Here is a 25,147-nt window from a genome sequence, read left to right as displayed (position 1 = left end):
AGTTTTTCTTGCATTCTAATAAACCATTTATATTGCAAAGGAAAACAATGAGTAAATATCATAGTAGGGAAATGTAAGGGCACTGGAACTCTATATGGTAGGGTACTTCAAAACAAGCTGTGAACAAGCCGAGAGGAAACAGGCAGTGAGAGATTGGAAACCAGGCAGCAGTCCCGGATTATTCCACCACCCTTTGCATGTGGAAGTACAAAGGAGAACCTGATGTGTGAGTCACATCTCCTCCCAGGAACTAGGGACAGCAATTCCTAGCATCTGTTTCCTTAACTATCACCCAGAGGATACGTATGGCAAATCACAATGAGCAAAAATAGAGGCAGGAGATTACCTCAAAACAAATGAGATGCAACAGAGATTTCATATAATAATACCTACTAAATATTTCCTCTACTTGATGGTCTTAAATGTCGCATTTTCCTTTTAAATTAGCTAATTTTATTCATATTAACATTGCATGGAAATGTATGAACAAGCAGTGAGATATATACGTATATACGTGTGAGGTGTGTATAGGCATTGTGCATTATTTAAATCTGTGGACTTTGCTATTATTTTATTATCTGCCTTCTGGGGAATGGATGCTTGCACATATTGGCTGCTTTCAAGGTGATGTATTTTAGTATTCGTATTATGGCCGCACTACCTGGACCTCCCGCTGTTGTAAAAAAGCAGATTTTGATCACCATAGAATCCGTTGGCGATCTAAATTTGGTTTAGTACAACCGCGAAAGGTCCGGTATGGCGACTAATAAAAACTATTGTATCACGGCTGTCAGAAAGTGACCTTATGTTGTTAGATATAACAAGAAGAACCCACCTATTTGCATAGTATAATACATAACACAGGGCCAACATGGAGGCAACTATGAAGTGTAAAATTTGATCCATTTTAACCCCTTCGCGCTCAGGTCAGTAATAGTACGTCCTGCTAAGTAGAACGTTCGCGCTCAGGTCAGTACTATTACTGACCTGAGTAAACACGGCGCCATCTTTCCCCGGCGCGTGTCTGAGCTGTGATACCTGCTGTTTCCGACAGCAGGCTATCACAGCTTAGTGTGCAGGGACCGATCGCGGTGGTCCCCGCCGATTAACCCCTTAGAAGCCGCGTTCAATAGCGATCGCGGCTTCTTAGGGGTTAAGCTGCCATCGCCGGCCTGCTACACGATAGCGGGCCGTGATGGCTACTATGGCAACCAGAATCCTAACAATGGACTCTGGCTACGCCATCGACGGAAGCCTAGTGGGTCCCGACAAAATCAGGACCCACTATGCTTGCTGTCAGCGAACAGCTGACAGCTCTAATACACTGCACTACGCATGTAGTGCAGTGTATTAGAATAGCGATCAGAGCCTCCTGCCCTCATGTCCCCTAGTGGGACAAAGTAATAAAAGTGTAAAAAAGTAAAAAAAAGTTGTGTAAAAATAAGAAAATAAAAGATTTAAAAGTAATAAAAGTAAAAGTCCCCCTTTTTCCCTTATCAGTTCTTTATTATTAATAAAAATATATAAATAAACAAATAAACTATACATAATTGGTATCGCCGCGTCCGTAACGACCTGAACTACAAAACGATGTCGTTATTTATCCCGCGCGGTGAACGCCGTAAGAGAAAATAATAATAAACCGTACCACAATCACAATTGTTTGGTCACTTCACCTCCCAAAAAATGGAATAAAAAGAGATCAAAAAGTCGCATGTACCGAAAAATGGTACTGATCGAAACTACAGTTCGTTACGCAAAAAATAAGTCCTCGCACGGCTTTCCTGATGGAAAAATAAAACAGTTATGGCTCTTAGAATAAGGGAACACAAAAAGTAAATTATACTTTACAAAATGTATTTTATTGTGCAAACGCCATAAGACATAAAATAAAACTATAAACATCTGGTATCGCCGTAATCGTATCGCCCCGCAGAATAAAGTGAATATGTCATTTATAGCGCACGGTGAACGCTGTAAAAAAAATTGAATAAAAAACAATAGTAAAATTGCTGTTTTTTTAGTCACCACGCCACCTAAAAATAGAATAAAAACTGATCAAAAAGCCGCATGCACCCCAAGAAAACTACAATGGATTCCTCAAGGGGTCTAGTTTCCAAAAAGGGGTCACTTTTGGGGGGTTTCCACTGTTTTAGCACCACAAGACCTCCTCAAACCGGATATGGTGCCTAATAAATTAAATTAAATTAATTAAATGTCACCTCTACTTTGCTCTAAATTCCTGTGAAACGCCTAAAGGGTTAATAAACTTTTTAAATGCTGTTGTGAATACTTTGAGGGGTCTAGTTTCTGAAATGGGGTGTTTGATAAGGGTGTCTAATATATGGGCCCCTCAAAGCAACTTCAGAACTGAGCTGGAAACTAAAAAATAAAATAAAAATGAGGCAATACTTCGCTTCTTACATTATACTGATAATGAGCCGTGCCCACCCCGAGATGACCCCAGTTTTGACCGTTTGTATAAACGGAGACCCCTATTAGACCGTTTCAGTGCCCGGTTTTCCCAGCATTCACCCCCGAGAAGTGTATTGAAAGGGAGGCTTCAATTCCGCCAGTACCTGCCGGGTAAGAGGGCAAGGTATGGCGTGAAGATGTATAAGCTGTGCGAGAGTGCATCCGGGTATACCTACAAATTTAGGATATATGAAGGGAAGGACACCAGTTCTCAGCCCCCAGAATGCCCCCCCTTACTGGGAGTTAATACAAAAATTGTGTGGGATTTGGTGCACCCACTGCTGGACCAGGGTTACCACCTCTACCTGGATAATTTTTATACCAGCGTCCCACTCTTCAACTGCCTCGCTTCCAGAAGTCCTGCGGCATGCGGCACTGCTAGAAGAAACCTGAGAGGCCTCCCTACGACTCTGCTTGGGCAAACACTCAGAAGGGGTGAGAGCAGGGCAAAATCTAGCAGCAACATATTGTGTGTCAAGTACAAGACCAGGGAGATGCCACACCAGTACCCATGTACCTGTACGAGGTACCAGTACAGGGACCCCCAAACTAGACTGCATCCTGGACTACAATAGGTACATGGGAGGGGTGGACTTGTCAGATCAAGTCCTGAAGCCTTACAGTACTTCTGGAAGCGGGGCCACAGGCATCGTACCAGGGCAACACTTTTTAGGAGAAGTTCCCCAAACTGGCAAGAAGGGAAAAAGTCAAAAGAGGTGCAGAGTCTGCTATAAGAGGGGGATAAGGAAGGACACAATATATCAATGTGACGCGTGTCCCGAAAAACCAGAGCTCTGTATGAAAGAGTGTTTTCAAATTTATCATCCATCCCTTTATTTTTAATTTACCCCAGTTTTACTCGCTCTGATCCACTTCGCACAGCTTACCCCTCCTCATCTTTCCCCTCTGAGCCCTGCTGTGTGCCCAGGCAGCTGATAACAGCCACATGTAGGGTATTGCCGTACCCGGGAGAGCCAACATTACAGTTTATGGGGTGTAGGTCTCCGGTGGCACATGCTGGGCACAATATATCGGACACTGACATGGCATATATATAGAAAATTGCAAATCTCACTCTGCACCAACTGCTGCACATTATCTTTTACACAATACCTGTGGGGTCAAAATGCTCACTACACCTCTAGATGAATTCCTTAAGGGGTGTCGTTTTTAAAACGGGGTCACTTCTCGGGGGTTTCAACTGTACTGATACCTCAGGGGCTTCTGCACACACGACTTAGCACCAGAAAATTCCCAGTAGGCCACATGGTGGTCCTTTCCTTCTGAGCCCTCCCATGGGCCCAAACGGCAGTTTATCACCACAAATAGGGTATTGCCACACTCAGGACAAATTGGGCAACAAAATGCGGTATTTTATTCCTTGTGAAAATAAGAAATTTTGAGCCAAAACTACCTCTTATTGGAAAAAATAAATTTTTTTTTAATTCACAGCCCAATTCAAATAAATTCTGTGAAAAAACTGTGGGGTCTAAATGGTCACAACACCCATAAATAAATTCTTTGAGGGGTGTAGTTTCCAAAATGGGGTGACTTCCATTGCTTTGATACCTTTGGGGCTCTGCAAATGCGACATGGCACCCGAAAACCAATCCAGCAAAATCTGGGCTCCAAAGAACACATAGCGCTCCTTTCCTTCTGAGGCCTCCCATGGGCCCAAACGGCAGTTTATCACCACAAATGGGGTATTGCCGCACTCAGGACAAATTGGGCAACAAATTGGGGTATTTTATTCCTTGTGAAAATAAGAAATTTTGAGCCAAAACTACCTCTTATTGGAAAAAAATTCATTTTTTTGAATTCACAGCCCAATTCAAATAAATTCTGTGAAAAAACTGTGGAGTCTAAATGGTCACAACACCCATAAATGAATTCCTTGAGGGGTGTAGTTTCCAAAATGGGGTCACTTCTGGTGGGTTTCCATTGCTTTGATACCTTTGGGGCTCTGCAAATGCGACATGGCACCCGAAAACCAATCCAGCAAAATCTGTGCTCCAAAGAACACATAGCGCTCCTTTCCTTCTAATACCTCCCATGGGCCCAAACGGCAGTTTATGGCCACAAATAGGGTATTGCCGCACTCAGGACAAATTTGGCAACAAAATGGGGTATTTTATTCGTTGTGAAAATAAGACATTTTGAGCCAAAACTACATCTTATTGGAAAAAAGTTTTTCTTTTTAAATTCACAGCCCAATTCAAATAAGTTCTGTGAAAAAACTGTGGGGTCTAAATGGTCACAACACCCATAAATAAATTCCTTGAGGGGTTTTGTTTCCAAAATGGGGTCACTTTTGGTGGGTTTCCATTGCTTTGATACCTCTGAGGCTCTGCAAATGCGACATGGCACCCGAAAACCAATCCAGTAAAATCTGGACTCCAACAAACACATAGCGCTCCTTTCCTTCTGAGGCCTCCCATGGGCCCAAACAGCAGTTTATCACCACAAATGGGGTATTGCCGCACTCAGGACAAATTGGGCAACAAAATGGGGCATTTTGTTCCCTGTGAAAATAAGAAATTCTGATCAAAAATGACATCTTATTGGAAAAATTGTCATTCTTTTAATTTCACAGCCCAATTCAAATACGCGCTGTGAAAAAACTACGGGGTCAAAATGGTAACAATAACCATAAATTAATTCCTTGAGGGGTGTAGTTTCCAAAATGGGGTCAGTTTTGGGGGATTCCTACTGTTTTGGCACCTCAACACCTCTCCAAACCTGGCATGCTGCCTAAAATATATGCTAATAAAAAAGCACCACCAAAATGCACTAGGTGCTTCTTTGCTTCTGGGGCTTGTGTTTTATTCCACGAGCACACTAGAGCCACATGTGGGACATTTCTAAAAACTGAAGAATCTGGACAATACATATTTAGTAGTGTTTCTCTGGTAAAACCTTCTTTGTTACAGAAAAAAAATAGAATAAAATTGAAATTCAGAAATAAAAACGAAATTTGCAAATTTCACCTCCACTTTGCTTTAATTCCTGTGAAATGCCTGAAGGGTTAAAAAACTTTCTAAATGCTGTTTTGAATACTTTGAGGGGTCTAGTTTTTAAAATGGGGTGCTTTATGGGGGTTTCTAATACATAGGCCCCTCAAAGCCACTTCAGAACTGAACAGGTACCTTAAAAAAAAGGCTTTTGAAATTTTCTTAAAAATATGAGAAATTGCTGTTTATGTTCTAAGCCTTGTAACGTCCAAGAAAAATAAAATAATGTTCTAAAAACGATGCCAATCTAAAGTAGACATATGGGAAATGTGAACTAGTGACTATTGTGGGTGGTATAACCGTCTGTTTTTCAAGCAGATGCATTTAAATTCTGAAAAATGCTATTTTTTCTAAATTTTCTCTAAATTTTGCAATTTTTCTCAAATAAAGACTGAATATATCGACCAAATTTTACCACTAACATGAAGGCCAAAGTGTCACGAGAAAACAATCTCGGAATCGCTTGGATAGGTTTAAGCATTCCGACGTTATTACCACATAAAGTGAAATATGTCAGATTTGAAAAATGGGCTCTGAGCCTTAAGGCCCAAACTAGGCTGCGTCCTTAAGGGGTTAAAGAATAAGTTGACTTGTATCTTGCCGAATCTTGATTTAGATTCGTCAGCACATAATAAGGGCTCATTTACACGAGCGTGTTATACGTCCGTGCGACACGCGTGATTTTCACGCGTGTCGTACGGACCTATATTAGTCTATGGGGCAGTGCAGACTGTCAGTGATTTTTGTGCAGCGTGAGTCCGCTGCGTAAAACTCACGACATGTCCTATATTTCGGCGTTTTTCGTGCATCACGCACCCATTGAAGTCAATGGGTGCGTGAAATTCACGCATGCCACACGGAAGCACTTCCGTGGGACGAGCGTGATTCGCGCAACAGCTGTCAAACTGTGAATGTAAACAGAATAGCACCACGTGCTTTTCTGTTTACAAACATCCAAACGGAGTGTCATAATGATGGCGGCTGCGCGAAAAGCACGCAGCCGCGCATCATACAGGGCTGACACATGGAGCTGTCAAGTGCCTTTTGCGCACGCAAAATGCAGAGTTTTTTGCGTGCGCAAAACGCACACGCTCGTGTAAACCCGGCCTTAATGTGACTACATTTTCTTGAGATGGGTATTTCATGTATTACCATTACTATATTTGGAGTCAGTAGCAGAGGCATAACTTAAATATTTCTTGGGCTCCAATGAAAAATCTTTAAAAGGGCCCCCACCTACCATGTGCTATTTATAAAACGAGTGTCTCCTTGTATGGCGGGGGGCTTTTGTGCCCCCTCTGGCACAGGGCAGGTTGCTACTGTTGCCTCTTGATGTAAAACTAGACTAGGATCTTGTCTAGAGATGATACATAATGCTGGGTTCACACGAGCACATTAACGTCCGTAATGGACGGACGTATTTCGGCCGGAAATCCCGGACCGAACTCAGTGCAGGGAGCCGGGCTCCTAGCATCATAGTGATGTACGATGCCAGGAGTCCCTGCCTCTCCGTGGAACTACTGTCCCGTACTGAAAACATGATTACAGTACGGGACAGTTGTCCTGCAGAGAGGCAGGGACTCCTAGCGTCGTACATAACTACGATGCTAGGAGCCCGGCTCCCTGCACTGAGTTCGGTCCGGGACTTCCGGCCGAAATACGTCCGTCCATTACGGACGTTAATGTGCTCGTGTGAACCCAGCCTGACACTGACATGAAGCAAGTTCATGTTTAGGGCATGTTCAGACGTGGCAGAATTGCTGTTAAATTCCGCTGCGGACAGTGGTTTCTATACCTTTTTAGGTAACTTAATTCAGATGTGGAAAATAACAGTGCGGAATTTAGGCTGCGGTGCAGAATTTTCACTCCGCAGCATGCACATTCCGAGAGGCTGAAATCTGTGGTTCACTGTGATATCTGCAACATCTGAATTACAGGTCAAATAGACGTATATCTGCCCTGGGTGCCACAGGGAATTCCGACCAAAAAAAACACACCAAATTCTGGTGCAGTTTTCCGGCCAGAATGTCAGCTGCAGAAAACTTACCATGGTGACGCGACCCTCCGACGTCCTGACGTCATGACATTCTGCAGCCCTGGGAAGATATTTCATCCCATGTGACCGCTGCAGCCTATGATTGGCTGCAGTGGTCACATGGGATGAGACGTCAACCCAGTAGGCTGGCCTGGAGGAAGTAACAGAGTCTTTTGGGTAAGTATAAGATTTATTTTTTTCTGAGTTTTTTTTTTTCAGCGAGATCGCAAAAAAACGCAACATCTATTTGTTGCATGTCACTTTCTGAGTGTTTTTTCCACTCAGCATTTATGCAGCGTGTGCATGAGATTTGTTCAAATCTCAAGGGCTAGTTCATATGGCGGATTTTGCTTGACGGGTCCCCCAGCAAATATCCAGTGCGGAACTATTCCTCCTGACAATAGGAAGATTCCTCCTTCCCATTGATATCAATGGGAGTTTCGGATGCAATCTGCCTGAAGAACGAGCAGGACTCTTCTTTTTCCCGCTAGCTGAAATAATCAGCTAGCGGGAAAATGAAGCGTCCGACTCCCATTGAAATAAATGTAAGGCGGATTCCGCCGCAAAATTCCTGTGTGAAAATACCCTAACAGTTTTTGTTTTTTTGAACTTATAACTTATTTTTACACTTTTATAATACATTTTTTTTTTTAAACTTTTTATTTAGTCCCACTAGGGGACTTGAAGACCTGCAGCTCTGATCGCTGCTATAATACATTACACTACCTATGTAGTGTAATGTATTATAACTGTCAGTGTGACCCTGACAGTCACTCTGACAGGAAGCCTATCAGGACCAGCCTCTTGCTTCCATGCATGGCAGTCCCGGAGGCCATTGTATTGTATGGCCTCCGGTTGCCACGACAACCAGCGGCAACACCCGTGATCAATGCCGGGAAAGTTTGTTTCTACAACAAACTTTCCAGTTTGCTGGTACAACAAACTTTCCCTGCAATGTCACATGATCGGGACCTGAACCACTCTGGTGGCTCATCGGCAGGGAGGTCAACTTATCGGCAACCCCGCAATGCGATGACTGGGTGCCAATGGTTTCCATGGCAGCCGTTTCCCTAACAAAGGCCTCCTGGTCAGGGCCTAATAGAATGCCAGTTTTACACTGTATTGCAGTGTATTATAAAAACGATCAAACAATCGCATAGTGAAGTTCAATAGTGGGACTAAAATCGAGGAATTTTTTTTAATAATGTGACCGCCGTGAAAAATAAAAAAACAATGCCTAAAATGCAGTTTTCTGTTCATCCTGCCTATCAAAAAATGCAATAAAAAGTGATCAAAAAATTGTATGTACCCCAAAATGGTACCAATAACAACTACAAGTTGTTCCGCAAAAAAATAAGCCCCATATGGCTCTATCGGCGTAAAGATAAAAAAAAGTTATGGTTGTTAGAATATGACGACACAGAAACAAATACTTTTAAAAAGAAGTGTTTTTATTGTGCATAAGTGGTAAAACATAAAAAACTATCTAAATTTTGTATCGACATAATCATAACGATCCACAGAATAAAGTTATTATGTTATTTATACCACATGGTACATAACGTAAATTTAAGATGCAAAAAATAGTTTTTTTTCCAATGCCCCCCCAAAAAGTTAATAAAAGTTAACAAAAAAATTATATATACCCCAAAATGATGCAATTAAAAAATAAAACTCGTCTCACACACAGATACCCGAAGCTTTCACACGGCTATGCCTACAGAAAAAAGTTAAGGCTTTTGAAATGTGACGATGAAAAAACGGAAAAAAATTGCTTGGTCATCAAGGTCCAAAATAGTCTTGTCCCTAAAAGGTTAAAACAGACCTGTCAGCATTGGTTTACTGCCCTATATAAGGGCAGCATGTTATAGGTCATTGAACGATGATCATAAGGATATGATTTTTTGTAAACAATGCAAGGAATTGGTTATACACCACATAAAAGACTCATGTGTGAACTATATAAAAGTAGATTATTGTGACGCTTCACACAAGAGCTCATATTTAAGGAATCTGTTTATATTAGAGCCAATACAATTAAGGGGGTTACCTCATTACAGACACTTGATATTAAAGCTCCCATGAAAAAACATGAGCAAACAGGTGATTTTCTTATAGAAATTTACTGTTGCTGCTCATTTCCCCTTGCAGTGGTGCTTCAGGGGAAATGTAGTATTACAGACGGCCATTAAAATGAATGTCATTACTTGTAATACCTGTAGGGACTGGGTCCGCCTGAGCGAAAGATGCTGTTTGTTAGCAGTTCTCCCCTCTGGCTCGTAAAGTGGATCCTAGAGGTGAGACAGGGCATACGTAAGTTTCTCAGGCTTTAATTTATCATATGCAATACATTACAATACAATACATGAATGCGACATAAAAAGTATATACTATATTTTCCGACTACTAATCATTTGTTGCCTTGTTGTTATTATGGTTTTGCCCTCCCCTAGCAAAATGCCTTATCTGAGAAAAATAGAACCTATACAAAGGATCAGACTGTTTTTCTGGCAACATGGCAAGGTTGTTATTGCCAACTAATGTTGCATTATTTTTAGATTGAAAAGGAAAGGGCACAAATTGTTTCAAACTTTTTTCTTTTTCTAAAAACAACAGCTATTGAAATGAAATAAATCCACAGGATACTTTATAACATGCCTTTACATTTGAAGAAAAACATGTACCAACCTGTTAAGGAACATTTTTCTTTGAAAGTTAGTAAACAGGAAAATAATTTTGTACCCGGCATGTTTTACCCTGGCACTGATTATATTATTTTAGCACAATGAGAATAAAATACTATTGTATTCAGTTGTATTCAAATGCATGTTTCTGTAAATTTATAGGAAAACGCATGGATTCCAACAGTTCTTAAAGGATTCCCCTGTTTTTTAGGATGGATCTTTTAGGGGTGCTACTTTAATAATTCAAATTAGAAATACAAGTCCATAAGATGTCGTCTTGTGTAGTTTTTTATTACATTACTCAGCCATTTTAACTTGATCTTTGTATCCCACATGGGTTCCAATAGCCAAGATGCTTTGCCAGATCCATTGACGGATGCCAATGGCGAATCTGTCCAATGGCTTGCCAGTGGTTGCCATGGTTGCCAATGAATTACAAAAGGGTCAGTCTGGGTTCCGTCTTGGTGTCTGTCTTTTTGACAGGAAGAATAATGCTGTACTTGCGAGGGAGGCTCAGATCAGAGCCTTCCACAGAGATGTGAACAGACTTCGTTGACAGGAGGTGATAATTGTCGGGTAAAGTCGTGTATGTAGCTTGGGAAAACAAAGTCCATTGAGATTGTATAATCTAATTCTAAAGGTTCATCAGATCTAAATAATTCCATCAAGAAAATTTAGAATAGGTTCCAATGAGTGTATAAGTAGACATGTAAAAAGAATGGATATAAGTTGACCCTGTAGAATTATGGAATCTAATTATATCATATCAAATGATATATCACAAGTATTTAAAAATAGTGAATTCTTGAATGCTACTAAGATCAATTTCATAGGAACCTAACTAACCTATTACTATGTTTTTGGACTCTGAAATCACAGATTTGACTTTTTGTTTTTTAAAGTTTTGCTTGTTATAACTTTCATTGCAAATCTCCCCAAAAATATGTTTATTTCTTATTCAAGAATAGTGTTTGGCCAGAACTTACTGACTGGTGGGAGTTTTACCACTGAGACTGTCAATGATCTCTGGAACAAAGGGCCACTTCCTAATCTGGCGCTATGCGGGTACTGCAACACACACAAATGCACTTTAATGGAGTTATGTTGCAGTCCTCTGTACACCTCGCGGTCTGGACCGGCATTGTACAGGAACAAAAATCTGAAGGGGTCGGTAAGGGTCTCACCGGTTCCGACCCCCATTATCAGTAAGTTCTAACATATCCTAGCAACATGCACTCACTTGCATTGGTGGAATAAAAACTTTAAGCTATCCGCTTCAACTTGAGTACAGGTATTGTGCAAGATTTGGAGACCATGGTTGTATGGTTTAGATTTTGGAGAACAGGAAGCAGAAGTACTTGTAAGAAACATTAACTTCATGTAAATGTTATCCTGGTTGGGTTTGAAGACATGGCCCCACTTTTCCAAGGCAACAGTGTTAACCACTGAGACATTCATCGATGACGAGGTAGTATGTGCATTAATAAACTTAAAGGGATTTTCCAGCTAGAAGAAATTGATGGCCTAGCCTCAGTATAGGTCATCAATATCTGATCCGTGGGGTCTGACTCTCGGCACCCCTTCTGATCAGCTGTTTTGAAGGGGCTGCATTGCTCATGCGAGCCCTGCTTCACCTTAATTTCTTACCTGCTCCGTACTGGGAATCGGCGACACTTGTAGTGGCGGTGCACAGTATTACAGCCCTCTCTCATTCGAGGGAATAAGAGAAGGAAATAATACTGTACACCGCCACTACAAGTGTGTTGGTGATACACAGTATGAGCAGTAACCGGTATGAAGGGCAAGCACCGCTTGCATGAGTGCCTCTTTTCCTTCAAAACAGCAGATCGGAGGGGGTGCCGAGAGTCAGACGCCACCGGTCAGATATTGATTGCCTATCTTAAGGATAGGCCATTAATTTCTTCTAACTGTAAAACCCCTTTAATATAAAGAACTGGCTGGACAGTTTAGTAAAGATTTGATTCTTATTGTTACATTAAATACAAGAATACAATACAGGAAAATGTCTCAAGTACAAAACTACATCATTTATGTCTTGCATTTATATTTTAAGGACACTTTAACAATAAAGCAGATGCTTCTACTGTTCTTGTATTATTATTAGCTGTACTTGATTGTACTGTAGATAAGTATTTGATATCTACCATTCAGTATGGTAATCCTTGACTTTATAAACCTCATTTGAAATATAATAAGCCATCATCCTCAAGCTTCAAATCAAAATTGGTATTTCAAGAGCAAATTTATTAATAATGGTAATTTAATACAGCAATTGACTTGTATGTGCCATACATCGAATGCTAATTATTTCCCCTTTGACAAGTTGACGATTTCTTAATTACTTGAGGGCAATGGAGAGTTTTGTGGTGCAGGTGATAAACATTACGACAGTAATGATTTTTTGTCACATTTGTAATTTAATTGTGTAACACTCACGGTCTTCATTTCCAGCATTCCTGTAGGAGGATTTGTACTTGCAGGTTGTACTTGTAAAGGCAGATGGCTTCTCTGTTGCTTTTTTTTCTATGAAAAGTGTACATATATATATCTAAGAAATTAAATGAAATTATAATGTCAAATAATCATTATAGAATATTTTTGACATGTCAGGCAATTTCTCATTTTTATTAATACAATGGTGTTTTGCACCTTACAATGGTATTCTAGCCATAGCAAGTGACTTCATATCGCTGCAATGCTGTCAATTGCTGATCGACAAGAGTCCAATCGCAAGGACTGGGACTGAGTTGCAATACCTGCAGTATAACAACCGGACAGCTGTGACCCTTAAAAAAAATCATATAGAGCCGAGGGGCTCCATGTGCTTAAATTTAGTAGCTCATTAGGCTATGATAGAGGTAGGGGGATCTCTCTGTCAGCTAAGGTCTGCCATAGGCATGGCTTAATAAATTGTCTTTAACAGTGACAGGCAAAAATCCTGTATTCTAAGCATAATAATGCTATATTCTAAGTTTTAATATTCCAAAGTATTATTTTTACCATTGAATGATCGCAGCTTCAAGTAGCCTAGTGGGACAAAGAAATTATTCAATTAAGCTCAATAAAGTTTCTTTAGAAAAAAAGTATCCCCCATGAAATTAATAAATAACCCCCTTTTTTCATTAAAGGGGTTATACAGGACTTTTAAAAAATGGCAGCAGGGGATGGTATTAAATAGCAAATACCCCCTGCAGTGCTCCTCACGCCAGCGCTGAAGCCCCGTATTCCATCCGCTCTGGGGGCACATCAGGGGGTGAGTATCTGAAAGTTTATTATTTTATACCATCCCCTGCCTTGCTGCAGATTTTTGAATGTCCCAGATAACCCTTTCATTTCATTTATGGCACTTGGGTGCAAGAGAACTAAAACATAAAAAAGCTATATATATTTGATATACGACATGAATCAATAATATGACCATGTGCATTAACCCTAAGCCAGTTTCCTAAAATTGTTATTAGTAGCAAAGTTTACTAAACTTAACAGGAAACATTGAAAAGAGGCCATGAGCAGTTTCACCAGAAAATGTACCATAATTCTTGAGCTATAGCATCGAATATTGATTGTTTTTTTGGCAGTGTTAGGCTATGGTCCCTTGAGCTCTCCTGAAGTAATTCTGAAGGTCCACCATCTGTCATAACCTAGCAAGTTCTTGACTCATGTTAGTTTTTTCATAAAATCTGGCGTTCCATTAAACACACAGGCTGGACTTCATAATCCCTATCATGGCTTGACCCCATTATTATGTCCCACCAGTGGGCCAGTTGGACTCTGTTCTTTGTTATCAATAATGATTTCCAGTTAAAGGTATATTGTTGAAGTGACGTAATATTTTTTTTAACATATTTATTAAAATAAAAAAAATACAATAGCAAAGGTGACATTGTAGAATAAATTTATATTGATGGACCATTCTTGTAAACATTTTTATGAAAAAATAAGTAAAAATCAAGATATCAGGCAATACAACTATGTATTTCTGTAGACCAATCCAATCTACTGACCCATAAAAGAATGATTTACTGAAGGGTTGCAAAATCATTGATAGAGGAGAATCCAGATCTCCTATCTCTATCTATCACACATCTAAAAGCTGCAACAGTATAGAGGAAATTATACAGCAGTAATGAGCATTGTATCTGAGAATCCTGGACTGGGGTGATATATATAACACTTACCAGCTATAGGCAGTGTGTCTGTGTGTCTCTCATTGTTCCCTCCTCCTTTTTCCATAGACTTCTATGGGCAGTGTGTCTGTGTCTCCATCTGTTCCTGCACCCCTCCTGTAATGACGGGGGTAGGGAAACGGACAAGTGAGCCCTAATCTACCCGCCACTCTGTCCCTGCCTACTTGCAACGACCCGCCCTAGGCGACGGGGTACAACTGGGCGGCGGTCCCTACGCTCAGTAAGTGCACGAGACAAACAGACAAGGGTACACAAAGCTAAGGGAAAAGGGGCAGTTGCCCACGGCAACACCGTGAGCAACAAGAGTGGTGAACGAGCCGAGTCAAACCAGGAGGGAACAAGGTACCAAACGCAGAGCAGGAGAGTAGTCAGCAAGCCAGGGTCAGTATGGAGCAGGATCAAATAGTCAGAAGCTGTAGCTGGGCCAGGAAACCACACGAGAAGAATCACAAGCAAAGGAGGAACAGGAAAGGCAGGTATAAATAGACAGAGGGCGGGAGCTAGCTCCGTCTGGCCAGGCTGCGATAAGCTCTCCCACTCCTAAGCCTGCCATCCTGAGTGGTGGAAGATGGAGTCAGTCTCAGAGACATAGACTCAGGTGCAGACTGATTACATATGGGCGTATACACAGAAGTTGTGCCCGGCAGATTCTTTACACCTCCACTCTCCATAGACTTCAATGGTCAGCAGCATCTGTGTCTCTATCTCCTCCCTCCTCCCCTTCTCTCTCCATAGACTTCTATGGACAGCATGTATGTGCCTCCTATTTGCTCCATCCTCCTGCACCCCCACTTCCTTTAGTCCGTCTCCTCTGCTTTGTAACTAGAGATGGAATTTGCTTGACAATAGGGGTGGACCACAGAATACAGGAAGGGAACCACCTAGTAGCAGTAACTTCACACGGAATTTGAATGGATAAAACAACAACTAACAGTAAGTAAATTACAAAGTTGATATTTATCAGGTATACTATTAGATCAGCATACATTTTTTTTACATTTAGTGTCCATTAAAAAATAAATAGTTGTCATACACACAACAAAGCGTTTCTACAGTTCCGTATTATGGAGCTGTAGGCAATCTGTGTGCTGCCATATGCACATGCAGCACTGTATTCTCTCCTAGAAGCAATGCTTTCTATGGCAGAATACCTCCATATTGCAACATTCCACAAGTTTTTTTTCCACACAGTTTCCATGGTGAAAAAATTATGTGTTTCTCTGTATTAAATAGGAGGCACACAGAGGTATAGTATGGGCACAAGCTGTCTATGGTTGCATGTTACGCATTTGTATAACATGGATCTGTAATACGACTGCACAACACATGTCTTTGTTTTCAATATTTATTTTCTTATCTGTCACCAGATTATAAGTGCCCTATCTCTTACATAATCTGGTCAGCGCTGTAATGTAGATAACAGCAGTGTTTTTTTTTTTCGAAAAATGATCATTTTTGAGCAAGTTATGAGCAATTTTAGATTTATGCTAATTGTTTTCTTAATAGACATCTGGGTGTGTTTTTACTTTTTACCAACTGGGCGTTGTGAAGAGAAGTGTATGACGCTGACCAATCAGTGACCAATCAGCATCATACACTTTTCAGTGTGATTGTGCAGTGAAAGAAGCTGGGTTGGAACAATGAGAAGTGTACTGATTGGTCACTGGTCAGCGTCATGCACTTCTCTTCACAACGCCCAGTTGGTATAAAGTAAAAACACGCCCAGTTGTCTATTAAGAAAGTCATTAGCATAAATCTAAAATAGGTCATAACTTGCTAAAAAATGATTGTTTTTCAAAATAAAAACCACTGCTGTTATCTACATTACAGCGCCGAGAGATAGGGCACTTATAATCTGGTGACAGAGCCTCTTTAAATACACACAAAAAGGCAAACAAGTATAATCTTTACAAGCAGTGATTTCCTATCCTGTCCCACCCCTACCTTCCAATACCCTTTGAGCAGAATAAAAAAGAAAATTATTCATTTTTTCTCTTTCTTCCTCTCTTTTTTTCCCTTCCTCAACCCTCTTTACCTCTTATCCACAACTTGGAGGGTAGAGAGGTAAATAACAGTGTTTAGGGTACCATGTAGCCTGTATTTCTAAACCAGGGTACCCAAGCTTCAACAACGGTTTGATATTTGTCCCGTAATCTATACACACTTGCTTTACAGATAATAAAGACTGACAATTTTCTTTTCCATTGTTTAAGAGAGGGGACCGTCTCCGAAAGCCAATATTTAGCTATTAACAATTTTGGAATCAAATGAAGAACTCTGAATGTCCAGGAAAGACCTATCAGGTAAAGATAGTATAAGTAAATCCCCTAAGAGGCATAGTTTAGGATCTAAAGAAACCTAAAAGCCAAAGATTCTTGTCAAACATAATTTTGGGGACTACATTCCGTATGATGTTATTGAATGAGACCAGAGGGATTTGGTTGTAAATTCCCATCCATTGATTCCCTAAGCTAAGGTTGAAATTCCTGTCCCATTTTTTTTTTTTAATTTGTACTGACGGGTCCCCTACTTAAAAAAAATCCTGTATAGTTTTGAGATCACAACTCTGGAAATTGGGTATTATATAATTGAATATAGAGCTCCGGTGCAATTGTAAACCTTATATTTTTCTTCATATAGTTCTAAGCATGTTTCAGCTGAAGGTATCGGAGTTGGTCCTTATCGTTCTTTATAATATAGTCTATATGGACGATGCTATAGTCCAACATTGGTGACACAATGAATAAACTAAGACTGTAGATATGAGGTATAGCTTAATAAGTAGGTCAAGAACAAGAGGTCATTTAAAGTCAAGACATGATTTTATGACTCCCATACTCTGCCGACCCGCCAGATCAAAAGGTAGTTTCATTAGAAAACATTCACTTTGATTACCTCATTGATTTCCAGACAGCAAAACAAATACCTTATCCTTATGAAATGCATTGAGCGGCCCTAATGTCATGTCTTACTTATTGACTGGTTCTCTGACAACATGAAAATTCTAATATCGACCTGATCACTTATGCTAGAACATATTACAGTACATCAAAATGCAAAAACAGCATGAAGGGGGGACAATTATTTGTTTTTTAATAAAATATAACACTTCTTAATCCAGTCAAAATTATGTTCTGCTTAATCATATATGTGACAAAATTACTCAGATGAAGTCTGATATCAAACCACCACTTATTTTCAGAACAAAAGGGCTCTATAGAGTATTCAAATCCTTATATCACTTCTTAGAATGTTCCACTAATAGAAACCTGGGACAACATTGTCCATTCACATTTATGTCAATGTCTTAAGAATAGTATGTAAGATTTCTGTGCAGTGCCAAAGGGGTTTAAGAAACTTTCTATGGAGCCCTTTTATTCTGGAAATAAGTGGTGACCCGAAATCATAGACATGATTAGAGTGATCATCTTGCATGTATCTATGATATATCAGAGGATCATTCCTTGATTTCCCCTTTAAACAGGCTCTGTCACCATATTATAAGTGGCCTATCTCCTACATAAGGAGATGGGCGCTATAATGTAGGTGACAGCAGTGCTTTTTATTTAAAAAAACGATCTATTTTCACCACTTTATTAGTGATTTCAGCTTTATGCTAATGAGTTTCTCAATGGACAACTGGGCGTGTTTTACTATTGACCAAGTGGGCGTTGTACAGAGGAGTGTATGACGCTGACCAATCAGCGTCATGCACTTCTCTCCATTCATTTAGTCAGCGCATAGGGATCCTTTTAGATCAGTATGTGCTGTCTTATACTAACACATTAATGATACTGAAGTGTTTAGACAGTGAATAAATATTACACGAGATGTCTATTCACAATCCCGACACTTCGTTAATGTTCCTGTGGTAGTTACAGAGAGCAAGCGTAATCTCGCGAGATCACGCTGTAAATGACAGGTTACAACGAGATTAGGCTTGCTCTGCTGTATCTGTCACAGAAACATTAACGAAGTGTCGAGATTGTGAATAGACATCCCGTGGAATATCTATTCACTGTCTAAACACTTCAGTGTCGTTAATGTGTTCGAATAAGACAGCACATACTGATCTAAAGGGATCCCTATGCGCTGACTAAATGAATGGAGAGAAGTGCATGACGCTGATTGGTCAGCGTCATACACTCCTCTGTACAACGCCCACTTGGTCAATAGTAAAACACGCCCAGTTGTCCATTGAGAAACTCATTAGCATAAAGCTGAAATCGCTAATAACATGGTGAAAATAGATCGTTTAAAAAAAAATAAAAAGCACTGCTGTCACCTACATTATAGCGCCCATTTCCTTATGTAGGAGATAGTGCACTTATAATGTGGTGACAGAGTCTCTTTAAAGATAGAGATACACTTTGAGGCAACAGGTACAGCTATAACTGCAAGATTTGATTCGGTTTAGTGGAAATTGGGATCAAATTGTGATATTTATTTATTTGCCATTTCTTATATAGTTCCATGATACACTGCAGCACTGTACAAAGACTGTCATCATTCACATCAGTCCCTGTCCTCAATGGGGCTCACTTGGGCTAAATTCATAGGAAGCCAATCACTATGTATTTAGAGTGTGGAAGGAAACCGGAGCACCCAGAGGAATCCCACCCAAACATGGAGAGAACATACAAACCCAATGCAGATGCAGCCCTTGTTTGGATTTGAACCGAGGACCCCAGTGCTGCAAGGAAAGAGTGCATCACCATGTGATGGAGAGTCTCTGAAAGAGTTTACTATGGGCTTTTGTAAATAAAGTAGATAATGTGCTTTGAAGTTCTTCGGTGTTTCTTGGTAAAGTGTTGGTCATGCATGATTTCCATTCCAAGCAGAGATTATGTGACTTTGTAACCCCTATACAGTGGGGACAACCATTCTGTGTGCTGAACCTGCATATATTACAGTGCCACCTATCAATTGATTTGGAGCTAGTGTTAACCTTGATACGTGAAGTACCAACAGTGTTAATGGTCTCCAGAAAATTGCAATTTGAATATACTTTATCAATCAAAATAGTTTTTTTTTAAACCATTGAACTTATAGTGATAAATAAACATAAAATTCTTCCAACCTGAGTTAGGTAATGCCAAAGCATTAATTCACTATGATGTCATCCTGGTGAAGACTGTCCGGAATAGGCTTTTCACCATAACAGTAATTTATATGAATAACCTTTTGCTTTAGAAGCCAAATGTCTGCAATGATTTACATAGCCCTTAATGCTCCTGATTTGCATTTGTAAATTACTGAGATGTTTGCATCTTTTTCAAAAGATATTCAGAAGGATTATAAACATACTGAGCGTACTGATGTCAATTCATAGCAAAGTCTCTCAAGACCAACTACATATCTGACAATGTTGCATCTATTCTGCTGAGTGGAATTACTTGGATTTCTACATTGATTACTATTAAAATGTGATCTGATTGTTATCTAAGTCACAATTGTAGACAAATACAATCTAACTAAACTAGCAACACACAAACCGTTGTACTATTTATGTCTTTTATTAAATACATTGAGTAAACATCCAAAGTGCAGGGAGAAAAATATTTTATCGACAGATAAGTCAAAAGTGGAACTTTTTAGCACAAATACAGAACAGTTTCTTTACAGGAAAAAGAACACTACACACCAACACCAAAACCTCATCCTCATCAACTGTGAAGCATGGAGGAGGAAGAATTATGGTTTCGGGCTGCTTTGCTACCTCAGGGGTTGGACGCCTTGCGATCTTTGAATCTTTGAGGGAACAATGTATTCAAAGATGTATCAAAATATTTTACAGGAGAATGTAAGGACAGAAGTCCATGACCTCAAGCTAAAGAAACATTGGGTGATGCATACAAGTAAGGGCCGCACCGTCCATGAGACAAGATGAGCATCTCGCCTCAGGCAGCAGGCTGCTGCCTCTCTGAGAGGGTGGCGGTGCAACTGAAACCACCCTCTCCTGCACTATAATTGTACCTGCGTCTATAGGACGCAGATATAATTACATGCATAAGCGCTGAATGGCGGGCCACGTTCTGTGCCCCACCATTCAGCGCCTTCCAATGACGTAAGAGGCGCGATCACATCATTGTGCCACTTGCGTAGTTGAATGGAAGGGCACAGCACCCTGCCAATCAGTGCCTTTCAACGATGCAAGCAGTGCGATGATGTCATCGCGCCGCTTGCATCACTGAAAGACACTGATTGGCAAGGCAGAATGTCTTGCCCTGCCACTCAGCGCATTTTAAAGACGCAAGCGGTGCGTTGTAAAAAGGCGCTGAGTAGCTTGGCAAATCATTCTGCCCTGCCAATCAGCGTATTTCAACGATGCAAGCCCCGCGATGACATCATTGCGCACACTTGCGTCGTTCAGCCCCAGTAGACCTGCTCAGAAGAGAGCAGGCCTGCATTGGAACACGACGTCACGGGAACGGGATAAGGTGAGTTTGTAAAGATTATTTTTTTTCTGTTAAAAGTGTGAGGGGCTATATGTGGAGCACGAACTACACGGGGGCTATATGTGGATCACTATCTACAGGGGGGTTATATGTGGGGCACTATCTACTGGGAGGCTATATGTGGAGCACTATCTACAGGGGGCTATATGTGGATCACTATCTACAGCGGGGTTATATGTGGGGCACTATCTACAGAGGGGGCTATATGTGGAGCACTATCTACAGGTGGGTCTATATGTGGAGCACTATCTACAGGGTGGCTATATGTGGAGCACTATCTACAGCAGGGGTCTCAAACTCGGCCGGGTAAGTCGGCCGCATATAGAAAAAATGTGAAGTGGTCGGGCCGCATTACTTTCACATTTGATACAATACAAAATTATTGTTAATCAATTAGTTATTTGAACTACTATAACACAATATTACTATAATAATACTGCATTACTATAATAATAATACTACATTACTATAATAATACCGCTAGGTTTAAAATTTGAGAGATTTCTCCACGTGCTTATTTCAACAATCCAGCTTTACAGTTTAAGTGTCGCTAAATGCAGTCCAGCAGAGTCCTCTGTAGATGCTGCCACAGAGTCCTCTGTAGATGCTGCCACAGAGTCCTCTGTAGATGCTGCCACGGTGCCCTCTGTAGATGCTGCCACGGTGCCCTCTGTAGATGCTGCCACAGCGGTGACCTCTGTAGATGCTGCCACAGCGGTGCCCTCTGTAGATGCTGCCACAGCGGTGCCCTCTGTAGATGCTGCCACAGCGGTGCCCTCTGTAGATAGCTAGCTCCGTCTGGCCAGGCTGTGATAGGCTCTCCCACTCCTCAGCCTCCCAGCCTGACTGGTAGAAGATTGTGTCACTCTCTCAGACTTAGGAGCAGGTGCAGACTGATTACCCACGGGCGTCGACACAGAAGCTGTGTCTGGCAGATCCTTTACAGGTGGTGTTTGGGGGGCACTATCTACAGGGTGCACTTTGTGTGTGTGGGACAGAGTGTATGGTGCTATAATAATCATGGACACAGTGCATGGTGCTATTATAAGCAGGGACACAGTATATGGTTCTATTATAATTAGAGGTGCAGTGTATGGCACTATTACATTTAGGAGAGTAGTGTGTGGCACCATGAATATTTTATCTTCGTTTATAGGTGCAGAAATGTTTGAAAAGTGAGAATCTGAAGACATCTGAGCGTAAAACGGCAGAAATGGGCTCTGGCCGAGAGAAGTCATCATAGAGGTCTGGACCGGATAGAGAAGAAAAAGAGAAAAATAACAACTAAAATCTGAGAAAACGTCACCTATGAGTCACTTAATGTAAATGTTTATTCTGCCTCTAATCAGTACTGTAGTCACTGTATGATCTGCAGCGAGATGATGGGTGATATAATTTTTATTTTTTTTGTGAAACAGCAACTCCCAGCATATTCTTACCATTGTTCGGGCCATGCTGGGACCTGTAGTTTTATGCCATACAGACCTTTACGGCAGGGGTTGCACTAAATTGAGCTGTATTGGTGCTGAATTTATGTACTGAGCTTTGTTCTGGTGCTGTATATATGTATTGAGCTTGGTTCTGGTGCTGTATTTATGTAATGAGCTTTGTTCTGTTGCTGTATTTATGTAATGAGCTTGGTTTTAGTACTGTATATATGTAATGAGCTTTGTTCTGGTGTTGTATTTATGTACTGAGCTTTGTTCTGGTGTTGTATTTATGTACTGAGCTTTGTTCTGGTGCTGTATATATGTATGACCTTGGTTCTGGTGCTATATATATATATATATGTATGAGCTTGGTTTTGGTGCTGTAATTATATTGGATATATTTACAATAACAAAATTGCAGGGCAGATGGAATTGTTTTCAATTCATTGTATACTTAATGGGAACTTGTCAGATAGTTTTAACCCCTGGAACAACCACCATGTGATAATACATGACCTGACAATATTTCCAAACATTCCTGTAATGATGGGGGTAAGGAAACAGACAAGTGAGCCCTAATCTACCCGCCACTCAGTCCCTGCCTACTTGCAACGACCCGCCCTAGGCGACGGGGTACAACTGGGCGACGGTCCCTACGCTCAATAAGTGCACGACAGACAAACAGACAAGGGTACACAGAAGCAAGGGAAAAGGGGCAGTTGCCCACAGCAACACCGTGAGCAACAGGAGTGGTGAACGAGCCGAGTCAAACCAGGAGTGTACGAGGTACCAAACGCAGAGAAGGAGAGTAGTGAACAAGCCGAGTCAAACCAGGAGGATCAGGAAAGGCAGGTATAAATAGACAGAGGGCGGGAGCTAGCTCCGTCTGGCCAGGCTGTGATAGGCTCTCCCACTCCTAAGCCTGCCATCCTGAGTGGTGGAAGATGGAGTCAGTCTCACAGACATAGAAGCAGGTGCAGACTGATTACCTATGGGCGTGGATACAGAAGCTGTGCCTGGCAGATCCTTAACAATTCCATTGTATGTTTTTTTCAGATGCAGCAAAATCTATAAAATCAACCTTTAAAATAGCGCACACTATATGCTAATTACTCATTAAAGGTTCATGGGGCGGTGCCGCTATCCTGAAGAGTCACATAGTCCTGCCTCCAAACTCACCTTTCCATGCTTGATTGACATCCCCCTGGCCATTATACTTTACTACCAGTCTCCTCCAACTTTCTCAGATGCGCCATTGCCTTGTACTACTTGGGCACACATCGTGCAGCGAGATGTACTCAGCCCGGCTTCATCGCTGCACCGCGCATGCCAGGGGAGTACAAGGCAATGGTGCATCAGTAAGAGTTGGAGGAGGCTGCTAGTGATGTAGAACAGCCAGGGGGATGTCAATCAAAATCTGGGGGCGCCATTTAAATTTTCGCCTCAGGCAGCAGAAAAGCTAGAATCGGCCCTGATTCAAGTAAATCAACTAAAAAATGGTCAAAAATCTTGTATGCATTTACTGGTTTGTTTCTCATGCATTGCCTTTAATTAAAGAATGCAGGTGGAAATTTAACAACCTTGCTATACATTTTCTGGCGTAGAAAAGTCACAAATTTCTCCAAAAATGACTTTTGGGCCATTTTCCGCCATCCTCGCCACTTTTCTAAAAAGTGAGCAGAGCTTAGCAGAAGGAGGCAGGGCCATCTGCAGCCTGGTGCATTTACTATGTTTTAAGCCAGAAACTGGTGTAGATTGTAGCGGATTAGCTGACGGATAGCCAAAGATGAGGTGTGTGCCTCTTAATAAATTTTCTTGCATTATTACTCCAGATTGCACCCTTTTAAGACTGGTGAATGAAATGCCAGACTTAATAAATTCCTCCCTTAGCATCATAAAAGTATGTAGCAATGCATATACAGTATCCTCTCTATCTAGTTCATTTGAAAATCTAAATTTGAACTTTTTTTAATTTTAGATATAAGAAGTTGAGTATTGTTCCTAATAGGGTGTTCCCATCTCAGTTGGGGTTTGTATTATTCCAAAGATTATTACTAATTTTATGTTCCTTTAAATGCCAAAACCACAAGACAAGAAGATAAAATGCAATGTGTACAATGTCACCCTGAGTTAACAGTTGTTTTTCTCCGAGGTCTTGATAACACAGGCACACTAAACTTCCTATTTTTCGAGACATAACAGTCTTCTCCCCTTGGGAAAGATTGCCATATGTATAAATGATGACTTAGTAGGAGAATTCCAGCTAAGTCATAATTTATAGATAATTTATTGTCATGCACACATATTAATTAAGATTTGATAGGAAGTAGGAGTATGATAATTTAACTCAAATGGGGAGTCATCTGCTGTTACCTGTATTCTATACACAGCACTCATTGAGCATTGTGTATGTAAAAACCAAAGATGACAGAAGCGGTAATGAATATTGATTGAGATGAATGATATGCTAAGAAACACAGTTTTTTTTCCCTGGGTTTTATCCTGTAAGTCTTTAAATAAATGTGCAAATATATTTTTCGAGTCAGATTCCACTCAGTGATTCTTTCTTTTTTCCTATAATTCCTCTTCACAGTCACAAGGCTGGTGTAATTCTGTGAGGGTCGGAAGCTGAGCCGTTTCTAGTACTCTGTCCACCAGAGCAAGTTTGACCTCCGCGCAGTAGCCGAGATAGGTTGAGAAGGACATTGGTGGAGAAAACTGGTTGAACTCAATAAAACTGTGGAGTGGTGAGATTTGCAAAACACTACCACCAAGCTGTATTAGCTGTTTTATTGCGCTATTAAACTGCTAAATTTATTGTAGTTCGTTTGTAGATTGAACCTAGC

The 25,147-nt window shown here is 40.8% G+C and overlaps 1 long non-coding RNA gene across 2 annotated transcripts; it reads left to right on the top strand.

The window, feature by feature from the left end:
• Positions 1-585: 585 nt before the first annotated feature.
• LOC142656255 (uncharacterized) lies at positions 586-19,175 on the top strand. 2 transcript variants are annotated; one of them, XR_012849636.1, is made up of 5 exons: positions 586-624; positions 9,744-9,834; positions 15,263-15,346; positions 16,627-16,716; positions 18,883-19,175. It is a non-coding gene; the product is annotated as an uncharacterized LOC142656255 (long non-coding RNA). The 2 variants fall into 2 exon arrangements; XR_012849637.1 differs by lacking the exon at positions 15,263-15,346.
• The last annotated feature ends 5,972 nt before the right edge of the window (positions 19,176-25,147 follow it).

This window comes from Rhinoderma darwinii, chromosome 6, assembly GCF_050947455.1.
Source record: "Rhinoderma darwinii isolate aRhiDar2 chromosome 6, aRhiDar2.hap1, whole genome shotgun sequence".
In the NCBI taxonomy this organism is placed as follows: Eukaryota; Metazoa; Chordata; class Amphibia; order Anura; family Rhinodermatidae; genus Rhinoderma; species Rhinoderma darwinii.
Note: the sequence above shows the minus strand (reverse complement) of the source record. Positions and strands in the feature narration are given on the sequence as shown.